Source organism: Neovison vison, chromosome 5 (assembly GCF_020171115.1).
Source record: "Neovison vison isolate M4711 chromosome 5, ASM_NN_V1, whole genome shotgun sequence".
Lineage (NCBI taxonomy): Eukaryota > Metazoa > Chordata > Mammalia > Carnivora > Mustelidae > Neogale > Neogale vison.
The window spans coordinates 66,568,848-66,588,246 of record NC_058095.1 but is presented as its reverse complement, the minus strand read 5'-3'; the positions used below and the strand labels follow the sequence as shown (position 1 = coordinate 66,588,246).

Below are 19,399 nucleotides of genomic sequence, written 5' to 3'. Positions count from 1 at the left end.
AGGGCTCTTGAGTGCTATACTCTTTGAGTTCCTTTCTGTTTTATAATATTTTTTTTTTCCTTTAAATCTGAGTGACATTTTAACTTGGTCAAGAATTCGTGAGTCCCTTCTTTCACTCAACACTCCACTGGCATTGCTCTTTTGTCTTTTGTCATCTAATATCGTAGAGAAGACTGTAGGAGATTGTAGAGTCTAACTTGTGTCCCTCTTCTGGGTAATCTGCTGCTTCTGTTTCATTGTTGGCAGGCTATTCCTTTGCCTTTGAGCAGCAGTTAACTTTGACTGGACACATCCCATCTTGATTGCACTCTTACTGATTTTTCCGGGTATACAATGAGTGCTTTTCATTCCATGGATTGAGTTACTTAATTTCAGGGAAGTTTACCTCCACTGCATCCTTAATTTTTCCCTCCATACCATTAGTTTTTCTGTGTTCTTCAGAAATAGTAATCGTCTGTATGTCACATCTCTATCTTCCATATTTAACATCTTTCTAATCACTTTCATCCTTGTTTTTCTCTATTCCATTTTCACAAGGGAGGCTTCTATTTCACTGACTTTTCCAACATTTTGGTTTCACTTCTTGTTCTTCCTCATGTAACATTTGTTCATCATGTGATGGTGTGACTATTTTCCTCTAATGGTGTCCTTTTCGTCTCCTATGAGCCTTTCCGTGATGCCCCTTATCTTTCCTTGGGGGGAACAGGGCCCTTGGGAGGACAGTTCTTGCTTCCGCCTCTCACTCAATTTAGAGAAATCTGTAACTCACTCAAGATCTAGAGAAGTATCAATTCTTGTAATCCTTTCTGAATTTTGTTCAGTGAATTCCTGTCTCTGGAAGACAGTCTATCTGTTGCCCAGGTAGTGAGGACTTTCTCTACTTCCTTCATATGTGGAATTTCCTACTCTATGTTGGCTTTACCTAAAGGGGAGAGTAAGTACATATGACTTCCTTTATAAGAATACAAGTTAAAAATTGCACTTTGCAATAAAATAACAAAGAACAATATACAAAATTCAACATGTTCAAAAGAGGATGTAGGTATATAAAAAAAATTCCCCCTCTGCCTCTGTTCCCTGCTCCCCAGTTCTTAGTCCTGGAAAGAATAAAACTGTAGAATACATTCTTAGAGGGGAATTGCCTTGTCAAAGGACATATGCATTTGTAAATTTTATAGCGCCATATAGCCCTCCACAGAAATTATCGATATATATCCTACTAGCAAAAAGTGAGAGTGCTAGTTTTCTCATATACTCACCAGCATGGTGATGTGTACCAAAGTTTTTAAATTTTTGTCATACTGATAGGTAAAATGCATTTACAGTTTTAATTTGCATTTCCTTTATTAAAAGTGATGTTGAACACGTTAGGTGTCCTTTCATTACTTTTATATCTTTCTGTTTTGGGTTATTGGTGGTTTTCTTCTGGGGTCTACAGGTATCCTTTGTGTATAGGAAAATTCATCTTTTTCTTTTCCTTTTTTTTTCTTAGAGAGAGAGAGAGAGAGAGAGCACGCGCACGAGCAAGGGGGGAGGGGCAGAGTGAGAGAGAAAGAATCTGAAGTGGACCCCACACCCAACCACATTTATTTACGTGCTTTGAATTGATTTTGCTGATAAAAATAAGGACTTTAAAAAAAATTTTTAAAGATTTTATTTATTTGACAGAGAGATCACAAGTAGGCAGAGAGGCAGGCAGAGAGAGAAGGGGGAAGCAGGCTCCCTGCTGAGCAGAGAGCCTGATGCAGGGCTCGATCCAAGGATCCTGGGATCATGACCTGAGCTGAAGGCAAAGGTTTTAACCCACTGAGCCACCCTGGTGCCCCATTTTTTTTAAATTTAAATTCACGTTAGTTACCATATAGTGTATTATTATTTCAAGTGCCCTCTTTAATACCCATCACCATTTAGCTCACCCCCCCAACTGTCCCCCCACCTCCAGTAACCCTCAGTTTGTTCTCTATAGTTAGGAGTCTCTTATGGTTTGGCTCATTCTCTGTTTTTGTTTTATTTTTCCTTCCCTTCCCCTATGCTCATTTGTATTGTTTCTTAGATTCCACATATGAGTGAAATCATATGGTATTTGTCTTTCTAAAGAGGGACTTTTTAGGCACAATTTCAGAATCTTAGAAACATATCTTTGTTTTTATGATCTCGCAAGTTTGCTTACTGCTTTACTGAAATAGTGCATGGAAAAATACAGCACAGGGACGCCTGGGTGGCTCAGTTGGTTGGACGACTGCCTTCGGCTCAGGGCGTGATCCTGGAGTCCCGGGATCGAGTCCCACATCAGGCTCCCAGCTCCATGGGGAGTCTGCTTCGCTCTCTGACCTTCTCCTCGCTCATGCTCTCTCTCACTGTCTCTCTCTCTCAAATAAATAAATAAAATCTTTAAAAAAAAAAAAGAAAAATACAGCACAGTATTTCCCAAATAAGCACTTGCGTATTTCTTTAAAACAATCATAACTTAAATTCTGTGTTAAACTTGTCAAAAATGCTTTTTAAAAAATGTATGTTTATATCAGCATTTGTTTTAGTGCTTTTTCTTCCTTGGAAATTTTTTATTCATTTGTTAATTCAACAAATATTTATTGATTACCAGCTCTATGCTAAATAACGTCCTAGGTACTGATGATCAGTGAGAAAAGAGACAACCTGCTCTTGTTGAGTCATAATTTAATGAAGAGAGAGGCAATAAATAAGAAAATTTCAGGTTGCGATCAGTTATTAATGGAGAAAGTAAAGCATGGTGGTATGAGCTTGGGGGAAATATCCAGCAGGAGGCCAAGGTATAACTACCTTGTTGCCAATTATTAGAGGGGTGATGTGGGATAATGGAAAAAGCTTGGACTCAGGTGAGATCCTGTGCAAATCACAGGATTTCTATGTACAAGTTGTATGAACTTGAGCAAATTGCATCACCTCCCTGAACCCTGTTTCCTCAACTACTCTAAGGAGAAAAAATAATACCTGCCCCATCATGGCTTTTTTGAGAATTAAATGTGACACCTTAAACAAAAAATCCTAGAAAAGTGTTTGACCTGTCATCGTTGCTTTCAAAATAGTAGCTGAAGTATTACTAGCTTAATCACCGTCTTCATTAAAATGTCAAAAATAAGAAATTTCTCCACAATTTCATTAGTTTTAATATCTTGGGCCTAATAAGATGTTTCAAAGACTGGCACCTTTAAATACCATTTGTGCACATTGTCACCATGGTAACTGCTAAAATAGGGACTTGCTGGTATCAGTGTATCCATTTCCATGAATTGTCATAGTTTAATGTTCATCTACTGTTGGTCAAATTTTATGGAGGCCATCAAAAGCAGAAAAGGAACTACATTTGTATTGAACATTGTATTAAAACAAGTTTTAGTGGAGCTGAGAGGTAATGCATGAAAGAAGCTAGATACTAAAATGGAGCTCTAATACAGAAACACCAGCACGAGCACAGGTTCGTCTGTTCCACACTGAGGAATTTAACAGACTATGATTCAAAGATATTTTAATATCTCATCCATACTACTAGAGGTCAAGACAGGGGTCCGACTAGGCCACAGACTGGGAACAGGGCAGGGCCCCAAGATTTAATAATAATAATTTAATAATAACCGGTGCTACTGATGGGTAATTTCCATAGGAGAGATTCTGAGGACAAGCTGAAGTCACTCTTTGTCAATAGGCAACCCGATCAAATGCCTTTCCAGGGAGAAGTACGGGTTATGTGAGGTTTGGGAATGGGAAAGTAGGTAAATCAGAATGGCAAAACTACAACAGGCTAGGGAGATGTAGCCGGGGTCTGCCTACAACAAGAGAAGGTAGGGAGGCTTAAGTATCAAACCAGTTTGAGATATGTTCCTCCAGGCGTCCCCTCAATATTCCTAACAGACAGTTTGTTGCCTATCTATTTGCCCTAGAGACAGGACCACAGTAGATAGCACCCACTCTTTCTTCTTTTCCTTCTCTCTCAAGTCAAGAGGTCCCTCTGCTGGCCCAGGTCGATGGACAATGGATTTTACCAAGACCTATGTTACCTTGGTTCACCCAGATCCCCTACTCTGACTGCTAACTGTTGACTTCCTTTCCAGGTGAAATTTACAGGAGTAACCTGACCCTACTTCCTTTATCTTTTATCTTTCATTTTCTCCTTAATTCTGTGACCTTGCTTCTAACTCTGACGTTTTATAAACTTTATTCTTGCTAAATTCAGCAATGACCTAGGGGTGTGTTCATCTACCTGCTGGACACTTCCAGCTGATTGTCTTGGGCATTTCCAACAGCATGAATTGAATTCATTATCCACTTATGTGGTGTAATGGTTTTAAGATTTATCCACCCATTCTTTGTACTTTTCCTTTCAAGAGGCAGAGTTTAAGTCTCCCCTGTCCTTGGCCTAAAGACCTTTTCTAGCAAGTGAAATAAGGCAGAAGTGATGGTGTGAGACTTCAAGGTCATTAGGGACATTGTGGCCTCCTCGTAGCTCTCCTTCCTGGATCATTTGATCTGGGGGAAGCCAAGCACTATAACAGAAGGATATTTAAGCAGCTCTATAGAGGGGTTCACTGGGAAATGAACTGACATCTCCTGCCCACCACCAGCACTTACTTGCCAGGCATGTGAGTGAACCCCGTGCAACTTCAGCCCTGGTCAAGCCTTCAGATGATGCGGCCCCTGCTGACATCCAGACTGCAGGCTCATGAGAGACCCTGACCTAGAACCACCCAGCTGAACCTCTTCTAGATTCCCGACCCACAGAAACTGGGAGGTAATAAACGTTAGTTGTTTTAAGCTGCTAAATTTTGTGGGTAACTTGTTGCACAGTGGTAGATAACCAGTACACATGGCCAACCTTCTGTTTTCCCAATCTCAACAAATTGTGCCCAAACCAGGAGACTCCTTCTTCCTCCCCCAGATCCAACTGGTGATCAAGTCCTGTTATTTCCATGGCAGTATCTTCTTGATTCCACCTCCTTTGAATTTTGCTGTCATACTCTTAGATGGTTATTTCTCATCAAAGGTGTTTAAATTGCCTGTTGGGTGGTTCCTTGCCTCCACTCATACTCCCTTATATTTGTCCTCCACACTGATATCAGAGCAGTCTTTCCGAAATGTGAACCTGGTCATTTTGCTTCTTTACCTAAATTGTTCTCCCCAGCTAAGGGTTACTGCATCCAAACACCTCAGCAAAGGCAGGTAAAGTGGTTTGAGGTTTGCTCCCTGTCTTGCTTTCCAGCTTGATCTCCTGTCTCTCATGCCGGAGGGAGTTCGCCATCCCAAAATGCTTGTTTATATTGCTTTGCAGCATTTCCGTGTAGTTTCAAAGGATGCAATAATATATGTAAAATTTATTCAATTTGTTTTTTTTTTATTTTTTTTAAAGATTTTTATTTATTTATTTGACAGGGAGAGATCACAAGCAGGCATAGAGGCAGGCAGAGAGAGAAAGAGAGAGGAGGAAGCAGGCTCCCCGCTGAGCAGAGAGCCCGATGCGGGGCTCGAACCCAGGACCCTGATATCATGACCTGAGCCGAAGGCAGCGGCTTAACCCACTGAGCCACCCAGGTGCCCAAATTTATTCAATTTGTAAAGAAAACTGTCCCACCACTGGGGAAGTCGAACTGGTGGAGACTTAGCTACTTATAGTTTGGTCCCATCGGGTTGTCCTAAAACATTCTAGCATTAAAAAAAAGAAATCACGATATTTTGGCTAGGATTCAGGCTGTTCCAAATATTGATTTCTTTCATTATTTTTAAGATTTTATTTATTTATTTGGCAGAGAGATCACAAGTAGGCAGAGTTTGAGAGGGAAACAGGCTCCCTGCTGAGCAGAGAGCCCAATGCGGGGCTCGATCCCAGGACCCTGAGATCATGACCTGAGCCGAAGGCAGAGGCTTTAACCCACTAAGCCACCCAGGCGCCCCTAAACATAGATTTTTAACCTATACTATGGAAGCCAGTCATTTGAGATCCTAGAAATTGCCTTTTTTGGCCTTCTCAGTGTCAGGAAGATACAGTTTTATATTGTTCCTCATTTCTGATATCCATGTGAATGCCTTTCGCTTTAACAGGCAGTGAATTCCAGAGCAGAAAGCAAACCCTGGTACTCCCTGTCCTACCACACACTGAAAAGACAGATTGTCTGTGACTGCGGTTTGATTCAAAATGTTTATCCTTTTTTCAGTACCAAATGAAGATCCGATTATTTAGATCATCAGCGTTCTAGAGAAAAACAGCCGTGGTGTAGATTGGTACCCAGTGCAATTATTCTGTTTAGCAGCTCTTTTCTTCCTGGCTGCCCACACAACAGGTCCCTGGGCTCCTTCTCCACTGCATGCCTCGGTCCTTGAATATGAACCTCACACATGAAAGGCACTGATTCATCCACAGAGGTTCCAGTCAATGGTAAATTGAAATTACCTGGCAGCCCACATGTAGGCTCACAGTTCCTCTTCCCCGTGGCATGCCATTGGGATTCCTTGAGGTTCGGTGCATTTTTTGATGGAGGAATTTTGCTAATATCTCAATCTGTGTTCTTGCTGACCAAAATACACGTATATTAACTTTGGGACTCTTCCTGAAGACGTTTCATTAGTGTGTGTCTGAATGTGTTTTATCTCTGAAGAGGGCAACTTTAAGCGAGGCCTCAGGAGTTTTGTTCTTTTCCTTTGGTGACGAATGCATCGGTTTTGCACTGAGAAACATTATTTTGCCCTTGAGGCAGAGCTCATTTGGTTTACCAAAGAGGCCATTGTACATTGAAAGTGACACGAAAGACATTTGTGGTTTACTGCCACTCCTTCCGAAGCTTCATAAAAGCAGTGAAATGGGGCGCCTGGGTGGCTCAGTGAGTTAAGCCGCTGCCTTCGGCTCAGGTCATGATCTCAGGGTCCTGGGATCGGGTCCCGCATCAGGCTCTCTGCTCTGCAGGGAGCCTGCTTCCTCCACTCTCTCTCTCTCTGCCTGCCTCTCTGCCTACTTGTAATCTCTCTCTGTCAAATAAATAAATAAAATCTTTAAAAAAAAAAGCAGTGAAATGCTCTAGCTTAGGAGCAAATGGGTGAATGGTCCAATAAACTCCCAATTTTTCAGCCTTTGCGGGTGTACCTCCTATTTGCACTCCCCTTTTTTAAGTGCCTGTGTGGCATATCACTCGACCTACAGGACACGCATCTTTCCACCTCGCATCTTAGTCCTGTTCAGTAGTGATCTTACCATTGTTAGGAGTCATATTTTTTTCTTTTTTAAAAGATTTTTATTTGTTTATTTGACACAGAGATCACAAGTAGGCATAGAGACGGAGAGAGAGAAGGGGGGAAGCATGCTCCCTGCTAATAAGCAGAGAGCCTGATGCGAGGTTCGATCCCAGGACTCCGAGATCATGACCTGAGCTGAAGGCAGAAGCTTGACACACTGAGCCACCCAGGTGCCCCAAGAGTCATATTTATATCACTCACAACCTGTCTTTTACATTTCATTGATCCACTTTGCTATGTTAAATTTCCTGAACATATATAATGCTACAAAGTAGAAAAAGGTGAAAATTGTGAATTTTTTAAAAAAGATCTTACTCATTTACTTGAGAGAGAGAGAGAGAGAGAGAGAGAGAGAGTGTGAGTACAGGGCAGAGGGAGAAGCAGATTCCCCACAAAGCAGGGAGTCCTACGTGTGGCTCGATCCCCAGACCCAGGATCATGACCTGAGCAAAAGGCAGACACTCAACTGACTAAGCCACCTAGGCACCCCCAAAACTGTGAATTTTAACAACTATAAATACCAGCACATGAGTATGGTGACAGTATATTGTGAAAAGGTAGTAAAAGACTAACCAAGATGGACCACATTCTTTTAACTGAATGTCAGCTGCAGAAAAATGACCAGCGCAATTCTAAATTGCAAACTTGCTGATTACATTTAGAATATAATAGGATTTCAGTGAAAATAATTTTACATTTCAAATTTGGGAAATATATGTGAGCAGAATTGTTTCATTTGCTTCTTTTGAAATTGAAATTCCCAGAGTACCTTCTGATATTCTTAGTTCCATTTTTCTTTCATTGATTCAGCAAACATTGACTAGTGTTCTGTTCTGGGCACTCTGTAAGGGGCAGAGGGATATGCAGTGACTAGAACAGAGTTTTTGTCCTCAGGGAGCTCTTGTTTTTGCATGTGCTGTTTTGGGTATCATATGCAGTCTGCACTTGGTTGCTTATTTTTCTGTTTCTCCTTTTCTACACCTGTTTCAGATCCATAAACTATTTTACAATCTATCTCCTCATTTCAAATTACTTTGTTCTCCGATCTTAAACATACAATAAATACTTTGGTATCAATTCTTGCGGAATTCATATGGATTTAGGAATTCCACTGTTCAAATTTCAGGTATAAAACAAAAAACACATTCTTAAAAAATTCAAATATAGAAATAGAGTAAAATATGGAAAGCCCTCTTTACAATCTCCACTCCAACTGCCTCCCAGGAGCCATACACGCAATTGTGTGAAAGTGTGTATTTCCCACATTTTTGCTAACACTTTTTATCCCTTTCAAATATATTAGTCCATGAGATGGACTTTAAAACATTACATGGATTTAGTTCATGTTTGTTGGATACTAGGTAGACTAAGCATCTTTTCACATTTTTATTAGTATTTTTCCTTTTGTGAATTGCCATTTCTTATCCTTTGCCTTTTCTCTGTGTGTTTGTTTCTTCTTGAGTTAATTTTGGTAATCTGTGTTTTCCTAGAAAATTATCTGTTTCGCCTAATTTACAAATCCATACATGTAATTACATCCTTTCTCTTGTTTTTAATTTCAGTTTTTTTCATCTTCTAGACCATTCTAAAAAATGTTTTCATTTCATTAACTTCTGTTTTTTTCTGTATTCATTTCTTCTTTCCACTTACTGTGGATTTAGGGAAGGCCCCTCTGTATACCAGGGAAGGTGGGACCAGAGATCAAAGGCGGTTGCTCAGGGTTTGGAAAATTACTGTTGACATCATTCTTCTCCACCACACCATCACAAATATAGCTCAAAATCAGCAAAGAAACATGAGTCAGGGGGCTCCCGGGTGGCTCAGTGGGTTAAGTGTCTGCCTTCCGCTTGGGTCTTGGTCTCAAGGTCCTGGGATCAAGCCCCACGTTGACTCTCTGTTCAGTGGAGAGTCTGCTTCTCCCTCTCCCTCTGTCCCTCCAACTCATTCTCTCTGTGTCTCTCTCATAAGTAAATAAAATCCTTAAAAAAAAAAACCCAAAAACAAACAAAACATGAGACAGGAATCAGACTGATGGAGATTGGAGATCAGCTTTGTTAATGCTAAGGCTGACTTGGAGAAGAAGGCTTGACCCATGTTCCCAGGCAAACTAATGACCCTCCCCTTCTGAATTAAACTTGTCCAAGATATCCTTTTTTTTTTTTTTTTTACGATTTTATTTATTTGACGGGGTTGGGGGAGAGAACACAAGCAGGGGGAGTGGGAGAGGGAGAAGCAGGCTTCCCGCTGAGCAGGGAGCCAGATGTTATGGTGGACTCCATCCCAGGACCCTGGGATCATGACTTGAGCTGAAGGCAGACACCTAACAACTGAGCCACCTGGCTTGACCAAGATATTCTTAAACATAAATGCTTTTTTTTTTTTAAAGATTTTTATTTTATCTATATGTCATAGAAAGAGAAGCGAGAGCAAATACAGGCAGACAGAGTGGCAGGCAGAGGCAGAGGGAGAAGCAGGCTCCCTGGCCAAGCAAGGAGCCCGATGCGGGACTCGATCCCAGGACGCTGGGACCATGACCTGAGCCGAAGGCAGCTGCTTAACCAACTGAGCCACCCAGGCGTCCCACATAAATGCTTTTTTTTGGAAGGTTCAATAGGAAGCCAGTTAGAGTTACATAAATCAATTGCTCAGAGATACCTAGGGCCACATGGCCTTAGGCAGGTTCTTTTTTTTTTTTTTAAGATTTTTTTTGTTTATTTGACTGACAGATCACAAGTAGTCAGAGAGGCAGGCAGAGAGAGAGGAAGGAAAGCAGGCTCCCTGCTGAGCAGAGAGCCCTATGCGGGGCTCCATCCCAGGACCACAACCTGAGCTGAAGGCAGAGACTTTAACCCACTGAGTCCACCCAGGCACCCCAGGTTCTGTCTTTATAGTTCCACTGGGAGACCCAGGTCGGCAACAAAGAATATATGATTTGGCAATCCCTGATTTGGTGGCTGCCTGAGCAGGGCCTTAGTAAAGACATCCGGGGACTGGTGGGGAGCATGGTGGAAGGATCTTGGGGTTCAAATGGGAGGTGGGAGACTATGAGTCTGGCAGGGGAGGGAAAGGACCTGAGACTGGGGAGCACACTAGGCCAGAGGGAGTGTGGTAGTGGGACAACCAGAAGAAGAACAGAGGTCTGAGAGGCGTTGTTCAGATTCAGAATCCTGGTGGCAGCAGCATCGCTGATGGGCATATCCCCAAGTGTGATGGGAATTGTGAGGGACTGAAGCTGAGTCATTGTTCGAACTCTCTGGGGCTCCTGTTCTTTCCCAAAATTAGTTTCACATCTGCTTGGAAACCAAAAGAGTCGCTGCTTTCCTATTCCTGGCTAATTAAACAAATTCAAACATATGCACAGCCTCACTCAGCATTCTCACTCCGCTGGGGAGGGAAGTGTGGGCGGCAGGTGTGCTACACCATGCAGAAGGTGGTCAGTGTGGGGGTGGGGCAGGGGCGGCGGAGGACAGCAGGGAGGGTCCATCTCTAGAGCCAGACATACCTCTTGGCTGCCAGACCTCTCAGGATTCAGGCGTGTGAATTAATCAGGCACTGCAGGGGGGCCTTTTCAAAAGAAAATGTATCAGCGTATGGTAACTTGTAAGCCAAGAAACTTCTTGTCCCCAGTCATGCGTTTGCAGAAAGAGCCTCCCCTTCATGTTTCTTGGGGGACCGTGTGATGAACCTCGCTGCTTAGCTCAGAAGGCCAACTTCCCTAACCACGACTTGCCCAGTATGCTGTGCCTCCCTCTGTAATTACTTCTCTCTGTGTAATTTCTCACAGTGAAATGTTATGCTTTAAAACTAAATTAAAAAGTCATCGAGAGAGATGGTTAGGTTAACATAGAAGTCAAGTTCCTGTTAAAATGAGTAGTTTACGGTCAGGCTTGATAGATATTTACAAAGAAGGCGACGTATTTCTATACTACGTGCATGTGTCAAGTTCCAGATTGTATTTAGTTAGTAGATTAACATATTCCTTACGACCTACTGAAATTATCATATAAACAATTTATATTTATAATCCCTTTGCGCTAATGAAGACTGGATCTCTTGCTGACTGGATGAAGCTTAGAGACCCATGAAGATAAGATCTTCACCATTTTCACTCCTGGGCGTGTGTCCTTTCGTGCTGCCTCATAACAGATTCTCTTGGGTCCAAGAGTCCTAAGGATCTGACTGTGATGGTCTTTGTAAACATTTGACACACATGTCTTTGCAACCCATTCAGAGTCACTTTCATCTTTTGGCTTTGTCCTAGTTATTTTTAGAGCTGATAAATTCATTTTGCAAGAGCAAAACAGAGCATTTTTAGGCTTCCATTTTTGGCTAAGGTTTAGGGAATTCTGTTCTTTGGAGAACTGGCGGGTTTCCCACTGAGGCACACAGGAGCTCAGCCCGCACAGAGGTTTCCTTCAGCACTGGTCTGGATTCATCCATCCAGCTCTTGGATCTAGACCACCCTGACACGGCCCAGCCTCCATGCAGATGAGCAACCGGACATGCCACTGCAGGCCAGTCTTACCCTGTTCTAGACCATCCAAGAGTAGAGATTTCGTGGCCCCTGCAAAGGATGTCTCATCCAGGCTTTAATTATTTCTGCAATTAAGAAAGTCTTCCTTGGGTCAAATGAACTTACTTTCTGCAGTATAAGCCATCAGTATTGAGAGTCTGATGCTCTCATGATAGATAATTGCTCTTATGCTTAAACAGTATTTTTTTCAGATTTTATTTATTTATTTGACAGACAGAGATCACAAGTAGGCAGAGAGAGGAGAGAGGAGGAATCAGGCTCCGTGCTGAGCAGGGTGCCCGATGTGGGGCTTGATCCCAGGACCCTGGGATCATGACCCGAGCCGAAAGCAGAGGCTTTAACCCACTGAGCCGCCCAGGTGCCCCTTAAACAGTATTTTTTAAATTGTAAAACTCCTACATATTCATCGCAATTAGTGGAGAAGACTCTTTAAAGCATAAGGGAAGTTAACACTACCAACTAGAGATAACTGTCTCTTTTTTAGTAATTTATTTTATCTTTTGAATTTTATTTTATTGTGGTAAGAACACTTAACCTGAGCTCTTAGCAAATTTTTAAGTGTACAATAATATATTATTGTTGGCTATAGGTCCACTATTGGATAGCAGATCTCTAGAATTTATTCATCTTGCTTGGCTAAAACTTGATGCTCATTGATTAGTAAATCCCCATGTGCCCTTTCCCCCAGTCCCTGGCAACCACCATTCCACTCTTTGATTTTATGAATTGGATGATTTTAGATACCTCGTGTAAGTGGGATCATGCAGTTTTTGGCTTTCTGTGACTCCTTGATTTCACTCAGCAGCATGCTGTCAAGGTTCAGCCAGGTTCTTAAATATTGCAGACTCGTCTTCTTTTTCAAAGCTGAGTGGTATTTCATTGTCTGCATATATCACATCTTTACCCCTTCCTCCGACAGTGGACATTCAGGTTGTTTCCATATCCTCACTCTTACTCATAGTGCCACAGTAAACACAGGAGAGATTCTGGTTTCATTTCTTTTGGATAAATACCCAGAAGTGGGATTGCTGGATCATGAGGCCATTCTACTTTTAATTTTTTGAGGACCCTTGGTACTATACACTGTTCCACAGCGGCTGCACCATTTTGTATTCTCACCAGTAATGTACAAGAGTTCCAACTGCTCCACATCCTCAACAACGCTGTCTTTCAGTTTGTTTTGTTTTGTTTTTTTTTATGATAGTTATCCCAGCAGGTGTGAGGTGATACCTCACCGTGACTTTGATCTGCATGTCCCTGACGATTAGTGATGTTGATCCTTTTTTCACATAATCTGTTGGCTATTCGTATGTCTTTGAAGAAATGTCTGTTCAAGTCCTTAGCCCATCTTTTATCAAGTATTCGGGGGGGTTGTTTTGTTTTTTTACTATTGAATTGTCAGAGTTCGTTGTATATTTTGGAGATTAACCCCTTATCAGATTTATGTTCTGCAGATATTTTCTCGCATTCTGTAGGTTGCTTTTTTACTTTGTTGATTGTTTTTCCTCTGTGGGCAGAAGCCTTTTTAGTTTGGTACGATTCTGCTGGTTTATTTTTGTTTTTGTTGCCTGTGGTTTTGGTGTTATATGGATGAAATTATTACCAAGACCAATGTCACAAAGGTTTTTCCCTGTTTTTTTTTTTCCTAGGGGTGTTAGAGTTTGGGGTCTTATGTTTCAGTCTTTAATCCATTTTGAGTTGATTTGATGTATGGTAAAGTGTCCAATCTCATTGGCTTTGTCCTATGATGTCGATACCTAGTTTTCCCAACACCATTTGTTGAAGAAACTATCCTTTCCCCATTTAGATTTATTGTAAACCCTATCAAAATCCCAGTGGTATTTTTTGTAGAAATTAAAAAAAAAATCTAAAGTTCATATAGAACCACAAAGAAAACAGGAATAGCCAAATCAGTCCTGAGAAAGAAGAACAAAGATAGGGCATCTTATTTCCCGCTCATGTTCTATAAATAAATAAATAATATTAAAATAAAATAAACTACAAATCTATGGTAATTAAAATAGTATGGTACTGGCATAAAGACCGACATATAAACCAATAGAATAAGACATAAATCCATGCCTCCATGGCCAACTGATCTTCAACAAGGGTGCCATGAATAGCCATTTTTAATATATAAAGTTTCTTTAAGTCTCTTTTTCTTTTACCTCAGTGAATATGGCCTCCTACTATACACACCATTTATAGTCTATTTTCCCCTAGGTTATCATTATTCTGTATCATCAGATATTTTACAGTATTACTTTAGAAATTGAGGTATAATTCACTTACTATAAAATTCACCTTTTCAAGTATAGGTACAGTGGTTTTCTTGTATTTCACAAACTTGCACAACAGTCACCATTATCAAATTCCAGAACCTCTTGTCACCCCACCACCTCCTCCAAAATCCTGGAACTGTTAGCAGTCACTCTCCCTTTGTGCCCCCCCTTCATCCCATGGAAACCACTAATCTACTTTCTGTGTTTAGGGATTTGCCTATTCTGGAAATTTCATATGAATGTACTGATACAGTATGTGGCTTTTTGTGTCTGGCTTTTTTCACTCAATATAAAATTTTCAAGATTCATCTACGTTGTAGCACGGATGAACATTTCTTTCTTTTTTTTTTTTTACTTTATTCCTTTTTACTGATAATAATATCCCGTTGTATAGATATACATTGTGTTTATCCATTTATCAGTTGATCGATTTGGGTTTTTTTTTTCCCCTTACCATTTGCCCATCACAAATAGTGCTGTTATGAATATTTGTGTACCGATTTCTGTTTGAATTCTTATTTTCAGTTTTTTAGGGGCAAGGAGTAGAATTGTAGGCCATAATGGTAACTCTGTGCTTAACTTTTTGAGGGACTGCCAAACTGTTTTTTCACAGTAGTCACAGCATTTTACAGTCCCACAAACAATGGATGAGGGTTCTGATTTCCCATAACCTTGGCAATGCTTGTTATTATCTATTTGGCGGTACCCATTACTGGTAGGTGTGAAGTGGTATCTCATTGTGGCTTTGATTTGCCTAGCTCTAATGCCCAAGAACATTTTTTATGTGCTTATCAGCCATTTGTATATTTTTTAAAAAGATTTTATTTATTTATTTGACAGAGATCACAAGCAGGCAGAGAGGAAGGCAGAGAGAGAGAGGAGGAGGAAGCAGGCTCCCCGCTGAGCAGAGAGCCCCATGCGGGGCTTGATCCCAGGACACTGGGATCATGACCTGAGCTGAAGGCAGAGGCTTTAACCACTGAGCCACCCAGGCGCCCTGGCCATTTGTATATTTTATGTTCTCTTTGGAGATGTATGTATTTGAATCCTTTGCCCATTCGTTAGTTGAGTTACTTGCCGCTTTATTATTGAGTTGTAAGGGTTCTTTACATGTTCTGGAGAACAGACCCATATATCAGATATATGACTTACAAATATTTTCTTCTATTATATATGGGTCATCTTTTCACTGCCTTTTGCAGCACAAGAGTTTTTAATCTTTAGGAAGGCTAATTTACATAATTTTTTGTTTGTTACTTGTGTTTAAGATCTCTATGAAAACATTACAAATCCAAGGTCATGAAGTTTTACACTTAAACTTTTCTTCTAAGATGTTTTCAGCTGTTACATCTTTGAGGTAATTTTGTATATAATATGAAATAGTCTAGTTTCATTCTTTTGAATATGAATATCCAGCTGGCCAGCACCATTTGTTGGAAAGACTGCTCCTACCCCATTGAATGGTCTTGGCTCTCATGTCAAAGATCACCTTCCCTAAAAGTATGGGTTCATTTCTGGACTCTCAGTTCTATTTTACAGATCTACATATGTCTGTCCTTGTGTCAGTACCAAACAGGGTTGATTGCTATAGCTTTGTAGTAAGTTTTAGAACACCCAGTGCTTTGGGGCTCCTGGGTGGCTCAGTTGTTAACAATCTGCCTTCGACTCAGGTCATTGTCCGGGGGTCCTAGGATCAGGCCCCGTATCAGGCTCCCTGCTGGGCGGGAAACCTGCTTCTCCCTCTCCCACTCCTCCTGCTTGTGTTCCCTCTCTCGCTGTGTCTCTTGCTGTCAAATAAATAAATAAACCTTTTTATAAAAGTAATAAAGATTTAGAACACACAGTGCTCCATGCAATCTGTGTCTTTGTATTAAGTTTTAAAATTGGGAAGTGAGAGTCTTTCAGCTTTGTTCTTCTTTTCAAGATTGTTTTGATTATTCTGAGTCCCTTGCATTTCCATATGAGCTATAGAATTAGCTTGTCCATTTTTGTAAAAAGAGAAACTGGAATTTTGATAGGGATTGTGTTGAATCTGTAGATCAATTTGAGGAATATTGTCCTCTTAAGTCTTACAATACATGAACACAAGAGTCCATTTAAGACTTCTTTAACATTTTTCAATGTTGTATAGTTTTTTATGTACAACTCTGCACATAATTTGTTAAATATATTACTAAGTATGCCTTCCCTTTTGGTGTCATTGTGAATAGAATTGCTTTGTTATTATTTTGGATTGTTCATTGCAAGTATGTAGAATTGAAAATTATTTTTATATAATGACCTTGTATCCTACAACCTTGCTGAATAAGTTTATTAGCTCTGTTTTGTTACAGATTTTTTTGAGATGTTCTACATAGAAGATCATTAGATAATAGAGATCGTTATACTTTTCTTACCCATCTGGATGCCTTTCTTTTTATTGCCTTATTTCCTTGGCTGGCAAGAGCAGAGACATCTCTATCTTGCTTCTGATGTCAGAGGAAAACTTTCTGATTTTCACCCTTAAGTGTGGTGTTTATTGTTGGCCTTTATCAGGTTGAGGAATTTCCTTTTTATTCCTGGTTTATGGAATATTTTTATTATGGAAGGGCATTGGATTTTGTCAAATGCTTTTTCTGCCTCTATTGGAAAAATCCTGTGGTTTTGTCCTTCATTCTATCAATATGGTGTATTATGTTGATTGGTTGTCATATGTTGGACCAACCTTGAATTCCTGGGGTAAATCCCACTTGGTCCTGGTATATAATCCCTTAGATATGTTGCTAAATTTGGTTTGTTGGTGCTTTGTTAAGGATTTTTACATCTGTGTCATAGGGAATATTGATATAGTATCACTTTTAATGGCTGCATGGTGTTTAATTACATGGATAAACCATAATGTAACCAATTAGACTTTCAATTCTTTCCTTTGTTGTCATTGTTACAATCGAGGATCAGTTTATAACTCCTGCACATACAGTTTTGCATTCATCCATGATTATTGTCATAGGATACGTTCCTACAAATGGAATAACTGAACCAGAGGTGCAGAGATGTTTGTCTCATTTTGTCATTGGCATCTTTGTTTTATTTATAGGATTTTCGTTATTCGCGGAGGCTTTTTATTTTCAAAGTCAAATCTGTCTTTTTTTATGTATTCTGCCTTTGTGTGTGGGCTCAGAGAGGCCTTGCTCACCTTGTTCAGATATACAATCTCCTCTCTTTCCTTCTAGTTCTTTTTTTTAAAGATTGATTTATTTATTCGACACAGAGAGAGAGGGAGAACACAAGCAGGGGGAGTTGGAGGACAAGAAGGCTTCCCATTGAGCAGGGAGCGCAATGCGGGGCTTGATCCCAGAATCTGGAGATCATGACCTGAGCTAAAGGCAGACGCTTAATGACTGAACCACCTCTTTCCTTCTAGTTCTGATAATGCTTCTTCTTTTTTTTTTTCTCCACTTAAATTTTTATTCTATCAGAAATCATTTGGATACATAGTATGAGGTAAAAGTCTTTTTTCTCTCTCTCTCTAAATGTTTAGCCAATTTTCCCAATGCCATTTTTAAAAACAATCCATTTTTTTAATCCTCAGATTAGTAATGCTATCTTTATCTTAATTTTTATTTTGGGATTTGTCGTGATCCATTTACGATGTTTCTATTCCTGAACCACAACACTGCAATTATTTTACTTCTCTGGTCTCTTTTAATATCTGGCAGTACAAGTCTCTTTTCATATTTTTTTCAACAATTTTCTTCTACAGAGAAGAATAAATTATTCTATATCTTCTATAGGGAAGAATTACTCTACCAGGTACATTTTAGGATAGTTTTATAAGGCATCATTTTCATAACTCTTAATCGTGTTAGAATTTTTATTGGAATTATAATACATTTATATAACTATTTTGTGCAGAATCAATATCATGGTATGTTGGTATGTTTTTTTCATTCAGTCCTCTATTCTGTTACTCAGTAAAATGTTATCGATTTGGGGGTGGGGGGTGTGATTGCAATTTTCTTACCAGATTTATTCATAGATATTCTATACATATTTTCACTCATAAGCAGAACTTGTTTAGCATACAATAACTTATTTAGATGTATTGTGTTATTATACAATTTAGTAATTTTTTATTAATTTTTAGAAAATCTAGAGAATACAGTGTGAATTTAAAAAAGAAATGACACACAATAGCCACCCTGAACACTTTGTGTATGTCCTTCTGGTAATAGATTTATGGTCTGATTGGTAAGATGCAATCACATGAAAGCCTTATGCCAGAGGTGTCTGGGTGGCTCAGTGGGTTAAGCCTCTGCCTTTGGCTCAGGTCATGATCCCAGGGTCCTGGGATCGAGCCCCACATTGGGCTCTCTGCTCAGTGGGGAGCCTGTCCCCACCATCTCTCTGCCTACTTGTGATCTCTGTCTGTCAAATAAATAAATAAAATCTTAAAAAAGAAAGAAAGAAAGAAAGAAAGACAGACAGGCAGGCTTAAGCCAGCGCACTAGCCTGTATTTTTTTTTTGCCAGTCCAGCATTTTTTTTTTTTGCTTTTGGGAACTGCTCTTCTTACAACTAGTGGGGCTGTCAGTCACCCAGGTCCCTCTCCCTTACCATGGGGCTGGAGAGGGTCTCACTCTGAGGTTCTTCTCTGAGGAGTGCCTGTCTTCTGAGGTCTTGAATGCCCTAGACTTCTAATCATGCAGTGCTGCCGGAAAAGGCTTTCCCATCCCAAGGGCACCATGTTTGAATGCATTGAACTTGGGGAAACAGAGCTGAAAGGTGATGAAAACAGGTTCCTGATGACTTTGGAACCTCCCGGTCTCCTGGCTGAAAGCCAGCTCAAATGCATCCTTAGACTATCCAGTTAGTCAAGCCAATAAATTTGTTCTTTTGCTTAAGCTAGTGGTGGGGTTAGGGTGGGGGAGAGATGACACCCAGGTGAGTTAGGTCCCCTTATTCCCCTGCCCCTGCCCCGCCCTGGGAAGATGGATATTCTCCAGTGAGAGCAGGTCCCATGCATTGTCCCCTGCTTTCTTCAAGAGGGAAGGCCACCAAAGGCAGAGGCGTTTGCCCGGGTGGCATGGGGCCACGTTTGTAAGAACAGTGCCCACAGGGGAAGGCCAGCTCTTAACTGCATGGCCACAGCCCCTTACTGTGATCTGTTGTTAGAAAGGCAAAGTCTGGGGCGCTTGGGTGGCTCAGTGGGTTGAAGCCTCTGCCTTCGGCTCGGGTCATGATCCCAGGGTCCTGGGATTGAGCCCTGCGTCGGGCTCTCTGCTCCGTGGCGAGTCTGCTTCCTCCTCTCTCTGCCAGCCTCTCTGCCTCCTTGTGATCTCTGTCTGTCA

General features: G+C 40.7%; 1 protein-coding gene across 1 annotated transcript in view; it reads left to right on the top strand.

Annotated features, from left to right (window-relative positions):
• LOC122906807 (cytospin-B-like) overlaps window positions 1-19,399 on the top strand; it is a 76,422-nt gene that overhangs the window by 46,034 nt on the left and 10,989 nt on the right. The window lies entirely within an intron of this gene.